Source organism: Rutidosis leptorrhynchoides, chromosome 2 (genome assembly GCF_046630445.1).
Source record: "Rutidosis leptorrhynchoides isolate AG116_Rl617_1_P2 chromosome 2, CSIRO_AGI_Rlap_v1, whole genome shotgun sequence".
NCBI classification, from domain to species: Eukaryota; Viridiplantae; Streptophyta; class Magnoliopsida; order Asterales; family Asteraceae; genus Rutidosis; species Rutidosis leptorrhynchoides.
The window spans coordinates 439,102,780-439,129,175 of NC_092334.1; positions in this window are offsets into that span (position 1 = coordinate 439,102,780).

Here is a 26,396-nt window from a genome sequence, read left to right on the forward strand (position 1 = left end):
ATCATTCCGGGATCCTCCTTCGGACATGATATAAATTTCGAAGCACTAAAGCATCCGGTACTTTGGATGGGGCTTATTGGGCCCGATAAATCTATCTTTAGGATTCGCGTCAATTAGGGTTTCTGTTCCCTAATTCTTAGATTACCAGACTATATAGGGTGATATTCGATTTGATAATCCAACCATAGAATGTAGTTTTGATCACTTGTGTCTATTTTGTAAAGCATTTATAAAAGCAGCGCATGTATTCTCAGTCCCAAAAATATATATTGCAAAAGTATTTAAAAAGGGAATAATGAAACTCACGCATATAAATATTGTAAAACAGTTAATAAAGCATTTGCATGTATTCTCAGCCCAAAAATGTAATGAGTAAAAAGGGATCAAATGAAACTCACCTAATGTATTTTGTAGTAAAAATACATATGACTATATTGAACAATGCAGGGTTGGCCTCGGATTCACGAACCTATATCATTTATATATATACATTAACACATATACTCTTAATTGAACGAATTTATATATATTATTATGCTATATGTTATTAAGTATAGTGTTGTATAACTAATAATTACTTGGTAAAATAAAAAGTTATATTTCTTTTATAACAGTAATAATAATAATAGAAATAATAATAATAATAATAATAATAATAATAATAATAATAATAATAATAATAATAATAATAATAATAATAATAATAATAATAACAAAAATGATAGTGTTAAAATGATAACTTTTATAATAATGTTACTTTTAGTAAAAAAAAATGATAATTTTTCTAATAATGATAATAATAATATTAATGATAATAATTCTAATAATCATATTACTAATATTAATGATTATGATAATAATACTAATACTAATAATAATAGTAATATTGGTAATAGTAGTACTACCTCAAAGAATAAGTTTCAAACAAAAATAAGTGCCTCTACCCGAGCTCGAACTCGAGACCTCTCATTAACAAACACAACACTCTAACCATCCCTCCATTCTTTCATTTCTGATTATAACACAACCCATTAATATATATCCAGTATCTATAGGGCTGTCTGATTCCTCTTCTATATATATAAAAAACTTTGCTGCAGCCAGGTTCGATCCTGTGACCTCTTGGCTAACCCAAACATCACCAAACCATGGATCCGTAATCTGTTTTTCTGTTAAAATGTGTAACCCTTTTATATTTAACCCGAATTTATATTTCTGTTTTCCCTTTTCATCATCTTTACCCAAATGATATCAACATACATCAACTTAACCTAATCACTATCATAATCATCGTGATATTATCACCAGATCATTCTCATCATATCACCATCACGATTCTATATATTTTCCATAACCATAATATAATTCTCGAAATCCTAATTTATAATCTATCATAATATTATTATCGTAATCCATACTTACCATCATCACTTCGATCATCATCATTAAAGCATCAACTTCTCGTACTATCATCAATTACACCCGTTCATCATCATCAATATGTGATGTCGTGATTGTTTGAACGGAATTAGGGTTAAGCAGCAAGGAAGGAATCAGGTTCGAATAACAAAAAATTTGCAACATTTAAATGGTACCCCGTATGCATAAATGGGTTTGTTATGGCCCAATCTCTTAATTTATTTGTAGCCTAACTAGAAACCGAACCTAGCAGCCCAATGGCAATTAAGATCATAGCCCAACGAATTTATCAGCCACTTCCCCTTGATTTTGTGGTTTGAAGTTGGCAGGAGAAAAGAAAACACGATGGAAAAAAAAAAGAAGTGGAGCAAGTAGGGTCTCAGGTTATAATATAATCATCCCACTAACATCATCAATCAAGTGGGTTTAAAGTTGTCGACCAAAATATAAAAGGAACAAAACAACACCACGTAAAGACCACTTTCAAGTTGTAATAATAAATAATTGATCAAGTTGTAGTACAACTAAATCGAATGGAAGGTAACAGTTTGTTCATTATTCTTAGTAGTCCTGATTGAAAATTGAAGGTTGTGTTTGTTAGGGTTCACGAATACAAAAATAAAAAAATAAAAAATAATAATCGTAGGAGGGTTTAGGATGAAAGAAGTTTTGATGTGGTAACTGCTGTAGAGTCGATACCAATTTGGGTTTCTTTTTATCGAGCAACATAAACAAGAATAGAGAATGAGAAGATATAGAAAGAAAGAAAGGGAAGAGGTGGTGGTTCTCGGAGGAAAAAAGTAACGGTTGTAGGTGACTCAAGGTGGTCATTGAAGATGGTAATTTGATAGCGAGATTAGTTGTCACAGTAGTAGTCATAGTTGCAAATCAAATGGTTATGGCAGTAAACATGGATGATGGGTTTGGTAATGGTGACCGTAAACTGATCTTGAAACAGAAGTTATAGCATTAAAGGTGTTCGGGGTGGTGGTTTCAAATGGGTTGTCAAGGTGGGTTATGGTGGTTGTACATGGTGGTGTTGTTGGTTGTCAAGAATAAGAAACAGTGAGAGAATGTTTCTTTATCTTTTCTGAATCACTCAAGTGATACTAATTAGGTGCATTGAAATCTTATGAGATGGTGAATGATTCGTTTAGCTTATAGTAGAGAAGAAGTCTACAATATTTTTGAATCAGACAAGGAAGAATAATACAAATAAATAAAGGTTGGTATTGATTGATAACGGGTTTTGGCTTGTATATGAGAATTGGAAATCGATGGCAGACATGAAGGACAGAAAATAAACTTAAAATAAGATGGATGGATAAAGAGAATCAATTAGATGTTATTGTCTTCATATAAAATCACTATTACTAATTGATAGATATATTGATCTTAATAATACCTCTAATAATTATATTTTCAATTTGCATGAAGATTCTCAAATGAGCTTGAAATGAATTAGTAGTAAGTTAAAACAAAGAATCGAATAATGGTATACAAATTTCTTTAAAGTTGATAGCAACTTATAACAAAGTAGTAGAAAAGTACTAAAAAGAAAAGTATTTTACAAAATATATGTGTCTGTTTGTGTTTGTCAAAAAAAAAAAAATACAAGTTATATGACCATATATTTATATGATTCACTTTTCTATATTCAGATTATATGTATTATATATGTAAAATCATTTTAACGTTTTTAAGAGAATTTATCAATTACTAATATGTCTTTGATTTAAGACTTACAATTTAATAAGTTTATATTCTACACAAATTTCCTAATTTAATATAAACCATACGTAGCCCCATAATATCTTTTATTATCAACCTTAAAATTTTATATGTTTATTTATTGATTTATATACATATATGTATATGTATATTTATAATAATAGTTTTTATTATATCGCATATTATTTTACATATTTATTTCCAACAATTAAATTATATATTATTTCAATTTATATTTCATATTATTATATAATTATATATTTAAATATATGTGTATCTATTTACAAATAGAGGTTCGTGAATCGTCAGAAATAGTCGAAGGGTAATTGCACATATGAAAACAGTTCAAAATTTTTGAGACTCAATATTACAGACTTAGCTTATCGTATCGAAATCAAATAAGATTCAAGTTTAAATTTGGTCGGAAATTCCCGGGTCATCACAGTACCTACCCGTTAAAGAAATTTCGTCCCGAAATTTGAGTGAGGTCGTCATGGCTAACAATAAATATGTTTTCCTGACGAATATGAGCTGATAAATAGAGTTTTATCATTATTGAATAATACAGATAAAATAATTCGATTATTCGAAGAGCACGAATGAAGCTATCACCAAAGTGTGAAACAGGAAAGTAAAGATTCATCTTAACTTTTGACAGAGTCAGGGTTGAATTTCGAAATTCAAGGGATTTAAAGAAAATCTTCGAAATCTAAAAGATTTGATTCTTCGGTGAGTAAGGAAATTAAGATCTCTATAATTAAATACGGTGATCTGCCTCGATTGCTCTGTATGATATTTTCATTATAGATTAAACTCTTCCCGTTACATAATTTTCACCATTCCTATACTTTCTTTCATGGTTCTTACATCCACAAGATTGTAAAAATGCTTAATCCAGTTCTGATCCTTGTCCTTATCCTAACTATTGCAATAATCATTCTCCTTTTCCAACTTCCAATGGAGGAATTTATTTTCTTTTACTTCGCCCTTGGGGTTATAGTGTTTTTAATTCTCCCGTGTCTTTATGTTGCGATAAACATTGATATACATGGTTTGTAATTTATGTGTTGTTATCAGGCTTTATATTCTCCCTTATATTCCGAAGTCCCTCCTTCTGTTTTCTATAATCATTGTCATCCCCAGTTAATGCTCTCTTTATTTACTGCGATTTATACCCCAATTTCTATTTCGGAGCTTTGTCCCTTCGTTTCTTCTTCTTGCGATTAAACATCACTTGTAATGTTTCAGAATTCGCAGATATAAACTTCGGAATGAACATTGTTAATGTTCTAAGAAGGAAATCGTAATGGCACGATTTGATTTGTCAAATTACCAGAATCACTGAGAATAGAACTATCAAGAATATATTTTCTTGATATGTTCGGAGGTGAAGTAGAATGAACGAGTCGTGTAACATGGCACATGATGACATTATGATCTGTGAATCATCACGTTCCATTAGAAACTCAGCATGACTTACTGTAATATAATCACGTTGATCAAGTGTCATTATATTATACTAACTCATGCATCAGTTCCCAACATTACTTCAATAACATTCGTATCTTAAGCTCTAAAGTTTACAGAATATAGAAACTAACAGTTTCTATATAATGTAACACTGATAGCACTAATAGATTAATGATTTCAGATAAGAATAGTTATGAAAATATCTTCAGAAATATGGAGGATATTTATAATGAAAGATACGATAATATCTCGGAATATCTAAGATCAGAGGATGATAGAAACTATTGTCTGCAAGGGTTTAGAGTAAGGAGCAAGATATTCACTAAAGACTTCAGCAGACATTGAATCATTTAGATTCTTTGAAGTCAAACTTATTCTTTGTGATTTGTCCACGACTTCTTTCATAGTTTCGCATAATCCGCTTTTCGGTACTAAATTTTCTATTGAATGTTTCCAATATAATGATACACAGGAAGTACGAAGAGGTATATAATTTCAGACGAGAATATTTATGAAAATATCCTCAAAAATATCGAAGATATTGATGATGATATTTTTGGAATTTCTAAGTTCGATGGGTGATGGAGAAAGATTTTTCGCAGGATTTTAACATGACTTCGGAGCAAGATATTCTCTAAATATTTTAACGGATTCAGAATTACCTGAATTCTTTAAATATAGGGTTTGGTCCTTGTATTTGTCCTTGGTCTCCTTCATGGGTAGCTCAATCTGTTTTTCAATACCCAATTTCCTATCGAGCGTTCCTAACACTCCTTTCTTTATCATCAAACTTTTGGTTGTTCAGACCATCTACCATTTTTCTGTTTTCTCTGCATTTAATGCTATGATATCTGAATCATCGATTATTAATCCGAGGTGGTTTCAGGAAAATTGTGTTTTTAGATGATTAAACGCTGATGGTAATATGGTGGAATATGAAAGGTTCCCTGGTAACAATAAAAGAGCACGCGTATATATCAACGTTATAATAAGGTTGTTTCGTACGAAAAGTCGAAGTTGTCTTGCTGGAGCTGTGACAAAACTGGCTATCTCGAACAGCGGATGCAAAGTTATTTTCGGTAATAATAACGCTAAAGGAATTAGAACAGCTACGTGTTAAACGTTTACTCAGGTTCCGAGTGTTTTCAGGTGCATAACTATATGCATCAATCTTTTCTCCCGTAAATGAAGTGCGGTTGGTTCATCCTCTCGATTGAAGTGTTTTCAAGAATTATGAAAGGTTTGAACGCAGAATGTAATCGTGAAGATACAAATGATGTTTAAGACGAAATCAAGTGGCAACTTGAAGAATTGTTTAGTTTCATATGTTATAAACAATATTTTAATTCATTTTAATTATCCGATGTTATTAGTCCACAGTCGATAGTCCACAGTTGACAGTGCAATCATTCATATATAGTGTAATATATAATATTCGAATTAATTAATACATGTCGGACCCGTATACGTCTCAGACTCAATCACAACTCAAACTATATATATTATTGTAGAATCAACCTCAACCCTGTATAGAGAACTCGATCATTACTGCATATAGAGTGTCTATGGTGATTCCAATTAATATATATAGATGCGTCGATATGATATGTCAAAACCTTGTATACGTGTCCCGATATTTAAAGTGCATAAAATAAATAACAGAAAATTAAATAACGATAATTAAAGGGCATAAAGTAAATAACAGAAATTTAATGACGATAAATAAAATTGTGAGAATGTAAATTGCGATAATTAAATTGCGATAAATAAAATGTAATACGGAATTAACAGTTAGCTAGGAACAGTTAGCTGGAAACAGTTAGCGTGGATTCTTAACAAAAATTTTCGTAGTTAATTTGTCTGTTTCAAACAAATTTTATTTTGTAAAATGTTTTCTTCATTATGCCACTTGTCGAATTCTGATAGATCAAAATCCAATTACAAAATTGAATAAAAATGGTTATTCTGCAGTGAACAGATACGTATATCGGTGGATGTAAGTAGGATAATAAATGACCGTTGAATTAGATTCAAAGAATGTACAGTGTAACTTATTAATATGAGATCTAAATATTCCTCGGGTATTACCTACCCGTTAAAATATTTTCACCATTAACAGTTTGTACGAAAGAATTTTTAATTACAATCTTTATGAAAACATATATACATATATATTTTCTTCAGATGTAATCATGGATTCATTGAGTTAATATGATATTAAACTCATTTACTTTTCGGTTGGAACTAGAATAAATAATCTCTAAAACTTTAGAGATTACATATTCACCATGTCGAACGAAGATAAATGAGGTAGAACGATACGTAGAACGAAGATCATACTCAAAGTACAGATGATGATATTGAAACATGGATTGTTGATGGTACGGGTGCTGTTATTGATTGTACTGTTGGTGCCGGTGATGTTGCTGAAGCTGGTACATTTTGCACCATATTCTTCGAATTGATTATTCGAGGGCGAAGTTCGTTGACTCATTACTCCAGGATGATTGTCGATCAGAACAAGCGGATGAATAAGGTTCAGAATTGTGGATAGAATATAATCTTGTCGAGTTACCCTGGAAATGAGACTGAAAATGGTGTCTCGAACAGGTTCGCCGGTAAACGCTTCAGGTTCATTGTCAAGAGGTGAATTCGGTTGGTGGAAGGGATTGCCTTCTTCTCGTCTCCATTAATTAAGTCGACTACGAACTCATCATATGAATTGAGGATGGTTGGTTGGTTGATTCATTCTGGTGACGCATGCTTTCGGAGCTAAGGTGGATATCCATATCGGAATAGCTGTCAGAATAACTATCGGAATAGCTATCGGAATCTGAGGAATTCGAACTGGTTGAGGGACTCATCTCGTACGATCAGATGAATGATTTTCGATAAGGAATCGAATAGGATGTAGATTAGTACCCTGCAATACATAATTTACATATGTATATGTAATACTAAAATCCCATAAATTACGGAGGAATCTACGGAAGCTGTCAGGCAAAGGTAACAATAACAAATACGCTAAGATATGAATTTATCTATACACTGTCTATGCAATAGAGGCAGTAAGACGTGTCTAGACTAAGAATAATAAGCAAGTGATTCCCTAAGAATGATAAGCAGATGATTCTCGACATAAATGATAAGCAAAACTTTTGACATGCAGACACGGTCAAAGTCCAGACTCACTAATGCATCCTAACGACTATCAGTTAGACTCACTAATGCAAGACCTGGTTCGCTAAGACCACCGCTCTGATACCAACTGTGAAGACCCGTCCTAATCCATCCGGACGAAGTCCATATCGATTATAAATGATTCACAACAGTTGATTACATCGCGAGGTACTTGACCTCTATATGATACATTTTACAAACATTGCATTCGTTTTTGAAAAGACAATATTTCATTACATCAAAAGTGGATGGCATGCATACCATTTTATAATATCTAACTATAATTGACTTAATAATAATCTTGATGAACTCAACGACTCGAATGCAACGTCTTTTGAAATATGTCATAAATGACTCCAAGTATTATCTTTAAAATGAGCAATTGCACAGCGGAAGATTTCTTTCATACCTGAGAATAAACATGCTTTCAAGTGTCAACCAAAAGGTTGGTGAGTTCATTAGTTTAACATAAATAATCATATCCATCATTTTAATAGACCACAAGATTTCCATTTCTCATAAACATACGTCCCATGCATAGAGACAAAAATAATCATTCATATGGATTGAACACCTGCTAACCGACATTCACAATTTGTATATAAGAATATCCCCATCATTCCGGGATCCTCCTTCGGACATGATATAAATTTTGAAGCACTAAAGCATCCGGTACTTTGGATGGGGCTTGTTGGGCCCGATAGATCTATCTTTAGGATTCACGTCAATTAGGGTTTCTGTTCCCTAATTCTTAGATTACCAGACTATATAGGGTGATATTCGATTTGATAATCCAATCATAGAATGTAGTTTTGATCACTTGTGTCTATTTCGTAAAGCATTTATAAAAGCAGCGCATGTATTCTCAGTCCCAAAAATATATATTGCAAAAGTATTTAAAAAGGGAATATTGAAACTCACGCATATAAATATTGTAAAACAGTTAATAAAGCATTTGCATGTATTCTCAGCCCAAAAATGTAATGAGTAAAAAGTGATCAAATGAAACTCACCTAATGTATTTTGTAGTAAAAATACATATGACTATATTGAACAATGCAGGGTTGGCCTCGGATTCACGAACCTATATCATTTATATATACATACATTAACACATATACTCTTAATTGAACGAATTTATATATATTATTATGCTATATGTTATTAAGTATAGTGTTGTATAACTAATAATTACTTGGTAAAATAAAAGGTTATATTTCTTTTATAACAGTAATAATAATAATAGTAATAATAATAATAATAATAATAATAATAATAATAATAATAATAATAATAATAATAATAATAATAATAATAATAATAATAATAATAATAATAATAGTAATAATAATAATAATAATAATAATAACAAAAATGATAGTGTTAAAATGATAACTTTTATAATAATGTTACTTTTAGTAAAAAAAAAAAAATGATAATTTTTCTAATAATGATAATAATAATATTAATGATAATAATTCTAATAATCATATTACTAATATTAATGATTATGATAATAATACTAATACTAATAATAATAGTAATATTGGTAATAGTAGTACTACCTCAAAGAATAAGTTCCAAACAAAAATAAGTGCCTCTGCCCGAGCTCGAACTCGAGACCTCTCATTAACAAACACAACACTCTAACCATCCCTCCATTCTTTCATTTCTGATTACAACACAACCCATTAATATATATCCAGTATCTATAGGGCTGTCTGATTCCTCTTCTATATATATAAAAAACTTTGCTGCAGCCAGGTTCGATCCTGTGACCTCTTGGCTAACCCAAACATCACCAAACCATGGATCCGTAATCTGTTTTTCTGTTAAAATGTGTAACCCTTTTATATTTAACCTGAATTTATATTTCTGTTTTCCCTTTTCATCATCTTTACCCAAATGATATCAACATACATCAACTTAACCTAATCACTATCATAATCATCGTGATATTATCACCAGATCATTCTCATCATATCACCATCACGATTCTATATATTTTCCATAACCATAATATAATTCTCGAAATCCTAATTTATAATCTATCATAATATTATTATCGTAATCCATACTTACCATCATCACTTCGATCATCATCATTAAAGCATCAACTTCTCGTACTATCATCAATTACACCCGTTCATCATCATCAATCTGTGATGTCATGATTGTTTGAACGGAATTAGGGTTAAGCAGCAAGGAAGGAATCAGGTTCGAATAACAAAAAATTTGCAACATTTAAATGGTACCCCGTATGCATAAATGGGTTTGTAATAATTAATAATAAATAATTGATCAAGTTGTAGTACAACTAAATCGAATGGAAGGTAACGGTTTGTTCATTATTCTTAGTAGTCCTGATTGAAAATTGAAGGTTGTGTTTGTTAGGGTTCACGAATACAAAAAATAAAAATAAAAAAATAATCGTAGGAGGGTTTAGGGTGAAAGAAGTTTTGATGTGGTAACTGCTGTAGCGTCGATACCAATTTGGGTTTCTTTTTATCGAGCAACGTAAACAAGAATAGAGAATGAGAAGATATAGAAAGAAAGAAAGGGAAGAGGTGGTGATTCTCGGAGGAAAAAAGTAACGGTTGTAGGTGACTCAAGGTGGTCATTGAAGATGGTAATTTGATAGCGAGATTAGTTGTCACAGTAGTAGTCATAGTTGCAAATCAAATGGTTATGGCAGTAAACATGGATGATGGGTTTGGTAATGGTGATCGTAAACTGATCTTGAAACAGAAGTTATAGCATTAAAGGTGTTCGGGGTGGTGGTTTCAAATGGGTTGTCAAGGTGGGTTATGGTGGTTGTACATGGTGGTGTTGTTGGTTGTCAAGAATAAGAAACAGTGAGAGAATGTTTCTTTATCTTTTCTGAATCACTCAAGTGATACTAATTAGGTGCATTGAAATCTTATGAGATGGTGAATGATTCGTTTAGCTTATAGTAGAGAAGAAGTCTACAATATTTTTGAATCAGACAAGAAAGAATAATACAAATAAATAAAGGTTGGTATTGATTGATAACGGGTTTTGGCTTGTATATGAGAATTGGAAATCGATGGCAGACATGAAGGACAGAAAATAAACTTAAAATAAGATGGATGGATAAAGAGAATCAATTAGATGTTATTGTCTTCATATAAAATCACTATTACTAATTGATAGATATATTGATCTTAATAATACCTCTAATAATTATATTTTCAATTTGCATGAAGATTCTCAAATGAGCTTGAAATGAATTAGTAGTAAGTTAAAACAAAGAATCGAATAATGGTATACAAATTTCTTTAAAGTTGATAGCAACTTATAACAAAGTAGTAGAAAAGTACTAAAAAGAAAAGTATTTTACAAAATATATGTGTCTGTTTGTGTTTGTCAAAAAAAAAAAATACAAGTTATATGACCATATATTTATATGATTCACTTTTCTATATTCAGATTATATGTATTATATATGTAAAATCATTTAAACGTTTTTAAGAGAATTTATCAATTACTAATATGTCTTTGATTTAAGACTTACAATTTAATAAGTTTATATTCTACACAAATTTCCTAATTTAATATAAACCATACGTAGCCCCATAATATCTTTTATTATCAACCTTAAAATTTTATATGTTTATTTATTGATTTATATACATATATGCATATGTATATTTATAATAATAGTTTTTATTATATCGCATATTATTTTACATATTTATTTCCAACAATTAAATTATATATTATTTCAATTTATATTTCATATTATTATATAATTATATATTTAAATATATGTGTATCTATTTACAAATAGAGGTTCGTGAATCGTCAGAAATAGTCGAAGGGTAATTGCACATATGAAAACAGTTCAAAATTTTTGAGACTCAATATTACAGACTTAGCTTATCGTATCGAAATCAAATAAGATTCAAGTTTAAATTTGGTCGGAAATTCCCGGGTCATCACATTGAGTAGGAGACTTTTTATACTCTTTGGGTGTTTCACTCTGAGTGGAGAAATAACTTTTCGTTATACGACGATAGGGGAAAAATTATCTACATCTCACCTCCCACATACCTCACTTTTGTATGATTGAGTTTTGTTGTTATTGTTGCACGGTTTTTCTTCCACATTATTACAAAATTTTTAGGGGTGTAAATGAGTTGAGCTACTTGTAACGACCCAAACCTCGTTATACCAAAATATGACCCCCAAAAAAATTTCCTGTTTCAACACATCTGGACGGCGTCTAGCAAAGAAGACCAGGACGGCGTCCAGAGGATCTGGACAGCGTCCAAATGCACTGTAAGTTTCTGACCTCGGTTCCAACTTACTCGAGTGGAAAACCCGCTTCCCGACATTTTTAAACGAAACCCTTTTCACAACATGTTAACATAATTAAAACTAAGAAGTTTCCACCATAAAACCAAGTTTTACAACATCGGGCCCTCATCGGTCGTTTTACGAGTTTCGTACAAAATACAAGTTCGACCATAAGAGTTTAAATTCCAAACGACACCTAGAGCATGGTGTTTGGGGTTAAACTACCCACATCTTGGCCAAACTTCAAAAGCTAAACATTCCAAATGCGTCCCCTATCAAAACAAAGCAGGAGGTCACTAATACAACCGAACACCCTTACCCTTATCCACGCCGGAACCTAAAAAGAGTAAACAACGAGAGGGTAAGCAAAGCTTAGTGAGTACAATAATTATACATACACATATATAACCCATCTATTTGCAATCGCACCTACCAAATACCTCATACGTACATATAACTCAAATAGCATGCCGTCATACTCAATATGCTAACAACTCGTACTCTATCACAACACCACATTAGCATATACTCAACACAATATATATATATATATATATATATATATATATATATATATATATATATATATATATATATATATATATATATATATGTGTGTGTGTGTGTGTGTGTGTGTGTGTGTATATGTGTATATATATATATATATATATGTGTGTGTGTATATATATATATGTGTATATATATATGTGTGTATATATATATATATATATATATATATATATATATAGCATGCTAAACAATATCGAACAACATAATATGGTTAACCATAAACGCTATGGTGCTACCGGCTCGTGGTTCACACCATACGTAATGCTATGACGCTACCGGCTCGTGGTTCACGCCACTACGCATTTTTGGCACTACCGGCTCGTGGTTCACGCCTCATTTTATAGTGCTACCGGCTCGTGGTTCACACTTTGTTTTATAGTGCTACCGGCTCATGGTTCACACTTTGTTTTATAGTGCTACCGGCTCGTGGTTCACACTTGATGCTACCGGCTCGTGGTTCACATCACGACACTCGTCACATACATGCTATGGTACTACCGGCTCGTTGGTTCATACCATAACATTCACAAATAAATACACTATATACATACATGCATAATTATTCCACTCACCTTAACGCCTTTGGTGAGTTAATCAAGCTCGCAACCTTCAACGCGGCGTACCTATTATATCATTCATATAATCAATCATACAATCGAGTTGGTCAACCAACTTACTCCCCATTCAAGTGACACATTGACCCATAGTGCAAATTTCGACCCATTTGCACACTTAACCCTAATACTGGCCATTTCGGTCTTAATATACCTTTTAACATAAGGTCATCGCATTTTCACACCCATTAAACAACTTAGGTCATCAATGACTCCCTTGACCCATTTCAAAGTTAACACACCCATTTGGGTCACCACCATACCCAAATAGCACTTACTTACTCAATATCTAGGTGTGCTAGTACTCAACTAACCAATTAAGACTCTTAAACACATTTATCATTTTAGAAACCCTAGGTTAGTCATCTTTGATTCCTCATGACCCAAACTTACCCAAAACCCCCAAATTACAAGCAAATGGGTTTTAAGTTCATCACCTACCCAAACCCTAACCCTTAAATAATTAAAGTAAGGAATTCAAGGTTAAGACTTACCACTACAGTCAAAATGTATCTAGGGAGTAGATGAACAACTTTAAAACATGCACTTTGACCCGAAACTAGCTTCTTCCTCTTTGGATTGAGCTTTCTCACACTAAAACCCTTCTCTCTCTCTAAAATTTAAGTGGATAAGAAGTGGTGGTTGAAAATGGTGTAAATGAGGCTCCCCCAACTGATCTAGAGCCTTAAATCCGTCCACAAAGTGAAATTACCAAAACACCCACTTGTAATATTTAAAAAAACATGACAGCTGGCTCGCCAGTTCATCTGGACGGCGTCCAGAATACTGGACGGCGTCCAGAATACTGGACGGCGTCTAGCCCTTTACAACAGGATGGCGTCCCACCTTTTGGACGGCGTCCCAACCATCTGGGAAAACAGGATCTTACAACTCTCCCCCACTTGAACCGAATTGCGTCCTCGCAATCTAAGCCGCATGACAAGAGGGAAGATACACAACACAAACTCTTCGGGCTCCCAAGTAAACTCGGAACCTTTACTACGATGCCATTGAACTTTATAAGTTCTCACCTCTTTATTCCTCAACCTTTTTACCTTTTCGTCGAGTATCGCAATCGGCTCCTCAACATACTCTAACTTGTTGTTTAGTTCAATTTCGTCTAATGGCATCCATGAAGAATCATCCGCAAGACACTTACGGAGATGGGAAACATGAAATGTGTTATGGATCCCCGCAAGCTCTTCGGGTAATTCCAAACGATACGCAACTTCACCAACACGAGCTAAAATTTTAAATGGCCTAATAAACCGAGGAGCTAACTTTCCCCGTTTTCGAAAATGAAAAATACCCTTCCATGGCAAAACCTTAAGCATCACCATGTCACCCTCTTGGAACTCAATCAATCGCCTACGTTTGTAGGCATACGACTTTTGTCTATCTTGAGCTGCTTTCAAATGAGTCCAGATCATCGCAATCTTGCTATTCGTCTCCAAAACCAAATCGGTACTCCCGATTTCCTTTTGTCCTACTTCACCCCAACAAATCGGAGTTCGACACATCCGCCCATAAAGCATCTCATAAGGTGGCATCCTGATACTAGTATGATAACTATTATTGTACGAGAATTTCACCAAGGGCAAGTGCTCATCCCAACTACCACCGAAATCAATAATACACGCCCGTAACATATCCTCCAATGTTTGATTCGTACGTTCGGTTTGACCGTCCGTTTGAGGATGGTACGCCGTGCTCATTCTAAATTGTGTACCCATATCTTCATGAAACTTATTAAATAACCGAGAAGTGAAACGAGTGTCTCGATCCAAAATAATAGCTATAGGAACCCCATGTCTCGATATCACCTCCTTGATAAACAATTTCGACAAAGCCTCCGACGATATCGTTTCTCGAATGAGAAGAAACAAGGCACTTTTCGTCAACCGATCAACTATCACCCAAATCGAATCAAATTGGGTTCTTGCCATCTTTGGTAACTTTGTAATGAAATCCATGGTAATGTGCTCCCATTTCCATTTAGGGACTTCCAACGGTTGTAACTTACCATACGGCTTTTGGTTCTCGGCCTTAACTTTCAAACACGTGACACATTGTTCAACATACTTTACAACATCACGTTTCATACCCGGCCACCAATACTCTTTCTTCAAATCAAGATACATTTTCGTCGCGCCCGGGTGAATGGAATACTTTGACTTATGCGATTCATCAAGTAGCACTCGTCAGTAATCACCCATTTTAGGCACCCACACTCTTCCTTGAAAAGACAACAAACCATGCGGGCCTAAGGTAAGAGACTCTGTGTGCCCCACGATTCGTTCTTCATGCTTGTTGTTAACAAAAACTTCAATTTGAATTTTGCCAAGCTTCACAAGAAAATCGTTAGTGATAATCATGCGTAATGATCCTATTCGTATCGCCGGATATTGACTCTTCCGACTTAACGTATCCGCGACCACATTCGCCTTACTCGGATGATAAAGTATTTCACAATCATAATCTTTCACCACATCCATCCATCTACGTTGACGATAATTCAAATCTCGTTGATCAAAAAGATGTTTTAAGCTCTTGTGATCCGAATAAATCGTACACTTGACACCGTACAAGTAATGGCGCCAAATTTTCAACGCATGAACAACCGCCGCCAATTCAAGATCGTGAGTCGGGTATCTCGTTTCGTGTTCCTTTAATTGTCGAGAGGCATAAGCGATAACTTTACCTCATTGCATTAGAACACACCCGATTCCATTTAACGAAGCATCACAGTAAACCGTCATATCTTCTACCCCTTCCAGCAACACTAACACCGGAGCTTGACACAACTTCTCTTTTAACAATTGGAAAGCAATTTCTTGCTCGTTTTCCCAATTAAATCTCGCGTTCTTTCTCGTCAACTTCGTCAATGGGGAAGCAATCTTAGAAAAATCTTGAATAAATCGACGATAATAACCGGTCAATCCGAGAAAACTTCAGATTTCCGTAGGCGTAGTCGTCGTCCCCAACTTTTTACCGTCTCAATCTTCCTCGGATCTACTTGAATACCATCTTTGTTCACAATATAGCCAAGGAATTGAACTTCCCTTAGCCAAAATTCACATTTGGAGAATTTTGCATACAACTTCTCCTTCCGCAACGTCTTCAACACACCACGCAAATGATGTTCATGTTCCTTCATACTCTTCGAATAGACAAGTATGTCGTCAATGAACATAATCACCGACTTGTCCAACAAATGTTGGCACACTGGGTTCATAAAATCCATGAATGCCGCCGGTGCATTCGTAAGACCAAAAGGCATAACTACAAACTCAAAATGCCCATAACGTGTTCGAAAGGCCGTTTTCTCAATATCTTCCTCACGGACCCGCATTTGGTGATAGCCGGACCGTAAGTGAATTTTAGAAAAATAAGTCGCGCCTTGGAGTTGATCAATCAAATCGTCAATCCGAGGCAATCGATAACGATTCTTGATCGTCACTTTATTCAACTCTCGATAATCGATGCACATTCGCATACTACCATCCTTCTTCTTCACGGATAAAACCGGAGCGCCCCATGGTGAAGCACTCGGTCGAATAAAACCCTTTTCAAGCAACTCTTGGGTTTGATTTAACAACTCTTGCATCTCCGTTGGTGCTAAACGATAAGAAGTTTTAGCAATGGGAGTAGCCCCCAGAACCAGCTCAATGCGAAATTCAACTTGTCTTTCCGCCGGAACACCCGGTAATTCATCCGGAAAAACGTCTTCGAATTCATTAACCACCGGAATTTTACGAATGGATGGTGACTCTTCATTAATATCAACTACATGGGCAAGAAAAGCCATGCCACCACTAGTAAGAAATCGACGTGCCCGTGCATAAGTGCATAATGGCACAAGTCTTCTACGTTTCTCGCCATGAATAATTAGCTCTCCCCCACTTGGGGGCTTCACACGGATAGACTTTTCATGACATGCGATATCGGCTCTATAACGATCGAGCCAATCCATGCCAACGACAATATCAAACTCACCCAAAGTCATCGGAATGAGATCAATTTTAAACGTTTCGGTACCAAACACAACATCACAATCATTACAAACATCAACCCCTAGCACTGTCTTACCATCCGCTATCTCAACTTCTACCGGATGCCTCAACTTAGCTAGCGATTTATCAAGCTTAGACACAAATCTCGGAGACACGAACGACAAATTAGCACCACTATCAAAAAGTATCCTTGCCGGATTAGAGTTAACCATGAAAGTACCTGAGACAACTTCGTTGGATTGCTTGGCCTCATCATTGGTCATCAAATAGTTTCGTCCCCTAGCCGTACTCGCCGCTTTTTCTAACTTCTTCACTTGGTCACCATACAAATCGGGACACTTCGTCCTTCGATGCCCCTCCTTTTGACAATTGTAACAAGTAAGTTTGTTCGACGCCTTGGTACAATCACGGGCCATGTGCCCTCTTTGATTACAATTAAAACACGTGGGTCCATAACTCAAAGAACCACCTTTCTTCACGCTATTAACACTTTCGGAACCCTTCTTGCTCTTCTTGTTTGAAAAGTTCGAATGACTCGAACCTTCAAATTTTCTTTTAGAGAAGAGAAATCGCATTTCTTTGGAACTTCCGGTTCGAAACCCCGAGCCAACTCAAACAATTCATCAAAAGACTTAGCCATTCCCTGACTAATCTTACGATTTAACTCATCGCTTAGTGTCCGATAAAAATCTAGCATCAACTTGTGATCATCACCAACATACTCCGGACAAACACGAGTCTTTGCCAAGAAGTTCGATGTCACGGCCCGAAAATTTCGATCAAAATTAAACTCTGATAACTCCGGCAAGATAAGAAAATTGATGTGTTGCATTAAAATGTTTTTCATACCTTTAATTAACCATTGGACTTTACCCTACGATTCACGAACAACCTATAATTTAAAACTCGAACCCATCATGATTTATATATGATTTTACTTTCTTACACGAAGACGTTTTATGATATAATAATTTCTATTATTATAACCTCTTAATAAAATGATTTTGAATATAATTAGTTCTAGAAAACTAAATTTTATAATATTTATATATGAAATGATAAAAATTTACTATTAAACGATGCTATTTCAAATTAAAATTTTTACGTATTAAGTCGTTTTATTTTTATGATATAATTTTTGTAATTTTTTTAAGAAACGAAGTTAAATTAAAAATGTACAATTTGTAAAGCACAACGTACAACAACGTGTAGCTTAAATACTTGAATTTAAATTAATTCATTTACTATTCATTGAATAGCAAATGAAACGAAATTAATTAATTTACTATTCACATGAAAATGACATGATAGAAATTATTAATTATAAGTTACATAATATACCCCTGAAGTATTTAATAAATACAACTTTTTAAAAATTTACGATTCAAATTTGATTCAAAATTATTATTATATTATTATATTTTATTTCAATATTATTATATTATTATATCTATTAAATTATTATATTTAAATTAATATATCTTTAACCAGTCAAAAACTAGAAAAACACATATTACGTTTACAAACTTTATAAACGAACCTTTTTACAACTAATTTTATAAAGCTTAAGACCAAAACAGATATATATATATATATATATATATATATATATATATATATATATATATATATATATATATATATATATTCAAATATAAAAAGTGGAATTTTTATCCATATTTTTACCCGTCAATTATTAGCAACAGAGTACGAAATACCGGTCCGTGAAAACTGACGGCATAAACTAACAAAAATGGGGCGGCTAAGATTACACACGTTTGATTCCTTTTATTATTATATTATTACTTTATTATATTATTATATTATATTATATTATTATACTATATATATGACTCGATTCAGTTTCTGCAATCGATCATTTTACACATACATACATATATATTACTTCGTAAGATTTTATCATTATTATTATTATTACTATAATTATTATTATTACTCCTATTATTATTAGTCTTATTATTATTAAGTAGTCTTATTATTATTAGTATTATACATAAAATACTACGACGGGGGTATGCTCGGGTGATTTGAAAATGGGTTTTTCAAATGGTTTAAAGCTAAGGAATTCATGGGTATAGATAAGGAGTTTATGGGTATTGATCGGGGGTATTGTTCGTGAATCCGAGGCCAAACCTGCACTTGTTCAGTGCCGTCATATACATAATTGCTACGAAATACAGTATTGTGAGTTTCATTTGCTCCCTTTTTAAATGCTGTTGCATTATATATTTTTGGGCTGAGAATACATGCGTTATTTTTATAACTGTTTTACGAAATGGACACAAGTACTAAAAACATACTCTACGTTGAGTTGTACCACTTTGCATATTTTTCCCTAATAGCTTGGTAACTAATATTTACATATTGTAAGAGCATGTAAGCGCGAATCCTATACATAGATCTATCGGGTTTGACAAACCCAACCGGGCTAGTTGCTCTAGTATCGTAAACGGTTGCATAGTACTTCGTTTTTACTATACTTGTTACAGTGTAGGGATATTTCATAATAAAGGGAATATGCCACATTGATTGTTAAGTATGGTTACCGAAGAGCTCAACAACTTATAGAATACTTTTATACACTTGCGAGTGTACGGATATTTATGGAAACTAAAATATTGTGGTCTATTAAAATTATGGAAATGATTAATTATGATAAACTAATGAACTCACCAACCTTTTGGTTGACACTTTTAAGCATGTTTATTCTCAGGTATGAAAGAAATCTTCCGCTGTGCATCTGCTCAATTTAGAGATATTACTGGGAGTCATTCATGGCATATTTCAAACGACATTGCATTCAAATTATTTGAGTTCAAAAAGATTGTTAATATATGAATGTCAGATTAGTCAATTATATTTGGTAAACATGAAAATATCATTGGTATGCATATTTGTAAACTTTCATTGAAATGAAAGCTAGTCTTTTAAAAAGAATGCAATGTTTGTAAAACGTATCATATAGAGGTCAGTACCTCGCAATGAAATCAACTATTGTGAATCGTTTATAATCGGTATGAACAGGTCCTTACAGTTGGCATCAGAGCGTTGGTCTTAGCGAACCAGAATTTGCATTAGTGTGTCTAATCAGTAATTGTTAGGATGCATTAGTGAGTCTGGACTTCGACCGTATCTGCATATTATAAATTTTTCTTATCATTTTTGTCAGAAATTACCTGCTTATCATTTTTAATCTAGACATGTTTTACTACAATTATTGCATAGATAGTGTATAGACATATTCATATCTTATCATATCTATTACAGTAAACTCTGCCCGACATCTTTCGACAATTTCTCCGTAACTTATGGGATCTTGGTATTATATATACATATGTAAAATATGTATTGAAGAATACCAAACTAAGTCCTATAATCTAATTCATTTCAAAAATTCATTTCCCTGATCGTACGAGATGAACCCCTCAACTAGTTCAAGTTCCTCAGATCCCGATATGGAATTCCACTCGAGCTCTGAAAGCAGTGTGACCGGAATGGATCAACCAATTAGTCATCATCTATTCTAAATGAATTGAGGATGGGTTCGTAGTCTACTTAATCATTGGAGACAAGAAGAAGGTGATCCCTTCCATCCACCACATTTCCCTATGGGCGAAGAACCTGAAGCACTCACCGGCGAACCTGTTCGAAACACAATTTTCTCTCTCATTTCCAGAGTATCTCATCACGATTATATATTATCTCAGATTCTAGATCTTATTCACCAGCTCGTCCGAACCACCAATCATCCCGGTGTAATAGAAGAAGTCAACGAGCTTCGCGCTCGAGTATTGGCTTTGGAAAATATGGTGCAAAGGTTACAAGCACCAGCAGCATCACCGACATCAACAGTACCACCATCATCAACACCAACAGTACCATTACCACCACAAAGAATATCCACTTCCCATGATTCAACATCACAAAATATCCCACAAGCAATAACGTCATACGCACCATGGGTACCAAGGAGTACCAACAACAACAAACAATGAAGTATCGATTCATCACTTCATTGAAGAAATATTCTACAGAGAATATGTAGTTTCTAAATTTTTTTAGAGATTACTTATTCTTATTCTAACCGTAAACCAGAAGAGTAGATGAATAGAGATGATATAGGAAACCCCGACAAAAATGGTGTGTGATCTACAAACTAGACTGGTTATACAAGCGCCACCAGAAGTACCTCCAGCATCACCATCAGTATCACCAACACCAGTAACACCTGTAGCACCACAAGCTCCACCAACTCCATAACCACCGACGATATCAACACCACAATCACCAATGGGTATATTGTAATAATGAGTTATGAAGTATTAACTCATTATTTCCAAAGAATTTATATATTTTATATATATATATATATATATATATATATATATATATATATATATATATATATATATATATATATATGGATTTTGGAAACCCTAATATATCCTTTCGTACTAAGCTATTATGTATGAATTGAAAAAGAGTAGATATTACTCGGTTAATTCTATGCAATGATGTACATCCTTCGTTAACGACTTAACCAATCGTTAACTACAATTTCTGTTTCAAATCAATGAATTCCATTTCATAATAAACCAAGTGAATTATTCAATTACATGTTGATTTTATTATTCAATTACATGTTTGATTTTACACTTTCATTTTCGATATACTCGAAACTTCCCAGAAAACATCATTCGTACTTCGCGAAATTCACAAGAATTCCACAACATCAACATCCTTCACCGAGGAATATCAACAAGAATAAGTAATGAAGTATTGATTACATTAGTGAAATACTCCGCGAAAATTATGTAATCTCTAATGTTTTAGAGATTATTCATTTCTAATTCCAGCCGAAAATCAAAGGAGTTTAATAGTATATTAACTCATTACATCCGTATTACATTCGAAGAAAATATACATACATATATTTTCATAAAGACTGTAATAAAATTCTATTGTACAGGAATATTAATTGTGAATTTTTTTTAACGGGTGGGTAATACCTGAGAAATATTTGAGTTCACAATTAATATGTTACACGGTACATCATTCGATTATTCAATAATTATTAACTGTACTCACTACTTTCACAACGATATACTCTCCTTCAGAGAAATCTGAGCAACCATACTCATTCAAATCCAATTACATATTCTGATTTCAACAGATCAGAATCCAAGTTAAGATATAACCAATATCATCACTCTTAGATTCCTTCATCTTTCAAAGCTATACTTTGACTTCAAAACTGTGTTAGAACAATCACTTCTATTCACAAAACCCAGAAAAATATTTGTATCGTTCAAAACTCTAGAACATCATATGTATATTGATGATTACAATCTGTGTTCAAACCCTTCATGATTCTTGAGGATCCCTCAATTAAGAAACAATCGAGAGGATGATCCAACCACATGTTACTCACGAAAAGAAAAGATTTATGCATATAGTCATGCACCTGAAAAACTCACGGAACTGAAGTAAAAATAAATCTATGATCCATTGGCGTTGTTATTACCGAAAATAACCTTGCAATTTTTTTTTAAAGTATCCAGTTTTATTACACTTTCACAAGTCAACTTCAACTTTTCACTCGGATTAGCCTTATTATAACCTTGATATATACATTGCCTATATTTCATTGTTACTGGGGAACCTTTTATGTTCCACCATATTAACAGTAAACGTACCAACAACTTCAGTAACCATTGACTTAAGCCTCTCCGAAATGTCACTATACTTATTCATTGAAACCCTATCACGTACTCATCTGCATCTTGTAATGGTAGTTGCCATACCAAAAAGCTTGAATCATTTTTCTCGAATTTCGCAGCAATTCTACGCCAACAGTTATATATATACATATAACGTCTATATCTTAGACTTACATACTTCGAATGTGAAGTTTCTGAAAAACACCCCAAACTGCGATATTAGTTCTCCGAATTTTGGAAAAATGCTGATGAAGCAGCAAAAACTGTAAACGAATTTAACAGTCGAAAGTTTGATGATAAAGAGTAGTGTGTTAAAAAAGCTCAGAAAATAAGAAAATTTGGTACTAAAAATGGATTGAGAAAACTATGAAGGAAGCTGTGGACAAATCACAAAGGAGAAATCTACCTTCAAAGAATCCAAATGATTCAGTGTCTGCTGAAATCGTTAGCGAACACCTTACTCCTTATTCTAAACCCTCGCAGACAAATTTTCTGCATCATCCTTTGATTCCAGATATTTTAAAAACTCTAAAACATCATCGAATCTTTCAGTACAAATATCCTCGATATTTCTGAAGATACCATCATAACTACCATTGTCCAAGATTATTTATCTCTTTGCGCTATCTGTGTTACATCATAAAAGAAACTGTTTTAGTTTCTAAACTTCTGAAACTGTCGAGTTTAAATTATGAATGTATTCTGGAGAAGTGTTGGGAATTGAAGCATGAGTTAGTATAATATAATGGCGCTTGGCCAACGTGATTATATTACAATAAGTCATGCTGAGTTTCTAATGGAACGTGATCAAGGTTCACAGATCACACCCTCATCATGAACCATGTTACATAACTTTTTCATTCTATTTAACTTCTAAACATATCAAGAAAATATTTTTCTTGATGATTCGGTCTTTTCTGTGATTTTCTGGTAATTTAACAAGTCAGATCGTGTTACTACCATTTCTTTCCTAGAACATTAGTTATGTTCATCCGAAATTTCATACCTACGAATTCTGGACCATTACTTGCTTCACACAGAGTCGAGAAGAGAAAACAATAGCACAAAGCTTCGAGATATAGGAGTATAAATCACAGCAAACAGAAGGGATCATTAACCGTAGATGAAATAATTATGGAAAGATAAATACAAGAAATAATTATGAAAACCACTACCCCAAGAGCGAAGTAGAAGTAAACAGATTCCTCCGGTGGGAGTTGAAATAGAAGAATGATTGTGGTGATAGTCAGAATGAGATCAAGGATCAGAACTGGATGAAGCATTTTCACAATCTTTTGAAAGTAGGGAATGAGGAAGAAGATGTAGGAGTGATGAAAATAATGGAACGGAAGAGGTTGATTTATAGCAAAATAACGGACATAACAATCGAGGCAGATTACGCATTTAATCAAAGAAAATCATGATTTCCTTAATTACCGAAGAATCAAATCTTATTACTAATATTTTATCTAAATCCCTTGAACTCCGAAAATCAACCATATCTACGTCAAAAGATATGACGAAACTTTACTTTTCTCATTTTACCCTTTTGTGATAGCTTCACTCGTACTCTTCACAAAATCAAATTGTTCTATCTAAATTACTCACTGACGATAAAACTCTAATTTCCAGCTCGTATGCGTCATAAAAACATACTTAATGTCAGCCATGACGATTCCACTCAAATTTCAGGACAAAATTTCTTTTAACGGGTAGGTACTGTCACGACCCGAAAATTTCGATCAAAATTAAACTCTGATAAATCCGATAAGATAAGAAAATTGATATGTTGCATTAAAATGTTTTTCATACCTTTAATTAACCATTGGACGTTACCCTACGATTCACTAACAACCTATAATTTAAAAGTTGAACCCGTCATGATTTATATATGATTTTACATTCTTAAACGAAGACGTTTTATGATATAATAATTTCTATTATTATAACCTCTTAATAAAATGATTTTGAATATAATTAGTTCTAGAAAACTAAATTTTATAATATTTATATATGAAATGATAAAAATTTACTATTAAACGGTGCTATTTCAAATTAAAATTTTTACGTATTAAGTTATTTTATTTTTATGATATAATTTTTGTAATTTTTTTAAGAAACGAAGTTAAATTATAAATGTATAATTTGTAAAGCACAACGTACAACAACGTGTAGCTTAAATAGTTGAATTTAAATTAATTCATTTACTATTCATTGAATAGTAAAAGAAACGAAATTAATTAATTTACTATTCACGTGAAAACGATAGAAATTATTAATTATAAGTTACATAATATACCCCTGAAGTATTTAATAAATACGACTTTTTAAAAATTTACGATTCAAATTTGATTCAAAATTATTATTATATTATTATATTTTATTTCAATGTTATTATATTTATTAAATTATTATATTTAAATTAATATATCTTTAACCAGTCAAAAACTAGAAAAATACATATTACGCATGCAAACTTTATAAACGAACCATTTTACAACTAATTTTATAAAGCATAAGACCAAAACAGATATATATATATATATATATATATATATATATATATATATATATATATATATATACAGTGTTGCAAAAGTCGGCCGAGTCGGCCGACGCGTCGTTTTTTAGGCATGACCGACGCGTCGTTGCTAAAAAGTCGGTCAAAGATAGAAAGTCGGTCAAAGTCGGAAAAAGTCGGTTTAATTAGGAAAAAGTCGGTCAGAGTCGGTCAAAGTCGGTCAATTTTTTTATTTTTTTTTTGTAATATTGTTAATTGTTCATGTTTATTGTAAATATAGTTTATATTTAAAGATTTGATCTATATAATATTATATATAAATATATATTTAATAAAACTATTTTAAAAAGACAACGTTAGTCAACGCCTGTTGCGTCGCCGTTGCGTCCGATGCGTCGTTTTTTAGGCATGGCCGATGCATCCCCGACTTGCGTCTTTTACAACCTTGTATATATATATATATATATATATATATATATATATATATATATATATATATATATATATATATATATATATATATATATATATATATATATATATATATATATTCAAATATAAAAAGTAGAATTTTTATCCATATTTTTACCCGTCAATTATTAGCAACAGAGTACGAAATACCGGTCCGTGAAAATTGTCGGCATAAACTAACAAAAATGTGGCGGATAAGATTACACACGTTTGATTCCTTTTATTATTATATTATTACTTTATTATATTATTATATTATATTATTATACTATATATATGACTCGATTCAGTTTCTGCAATCGATCATTTTACACATACATACATATATATTACTTCGTAAGATTTT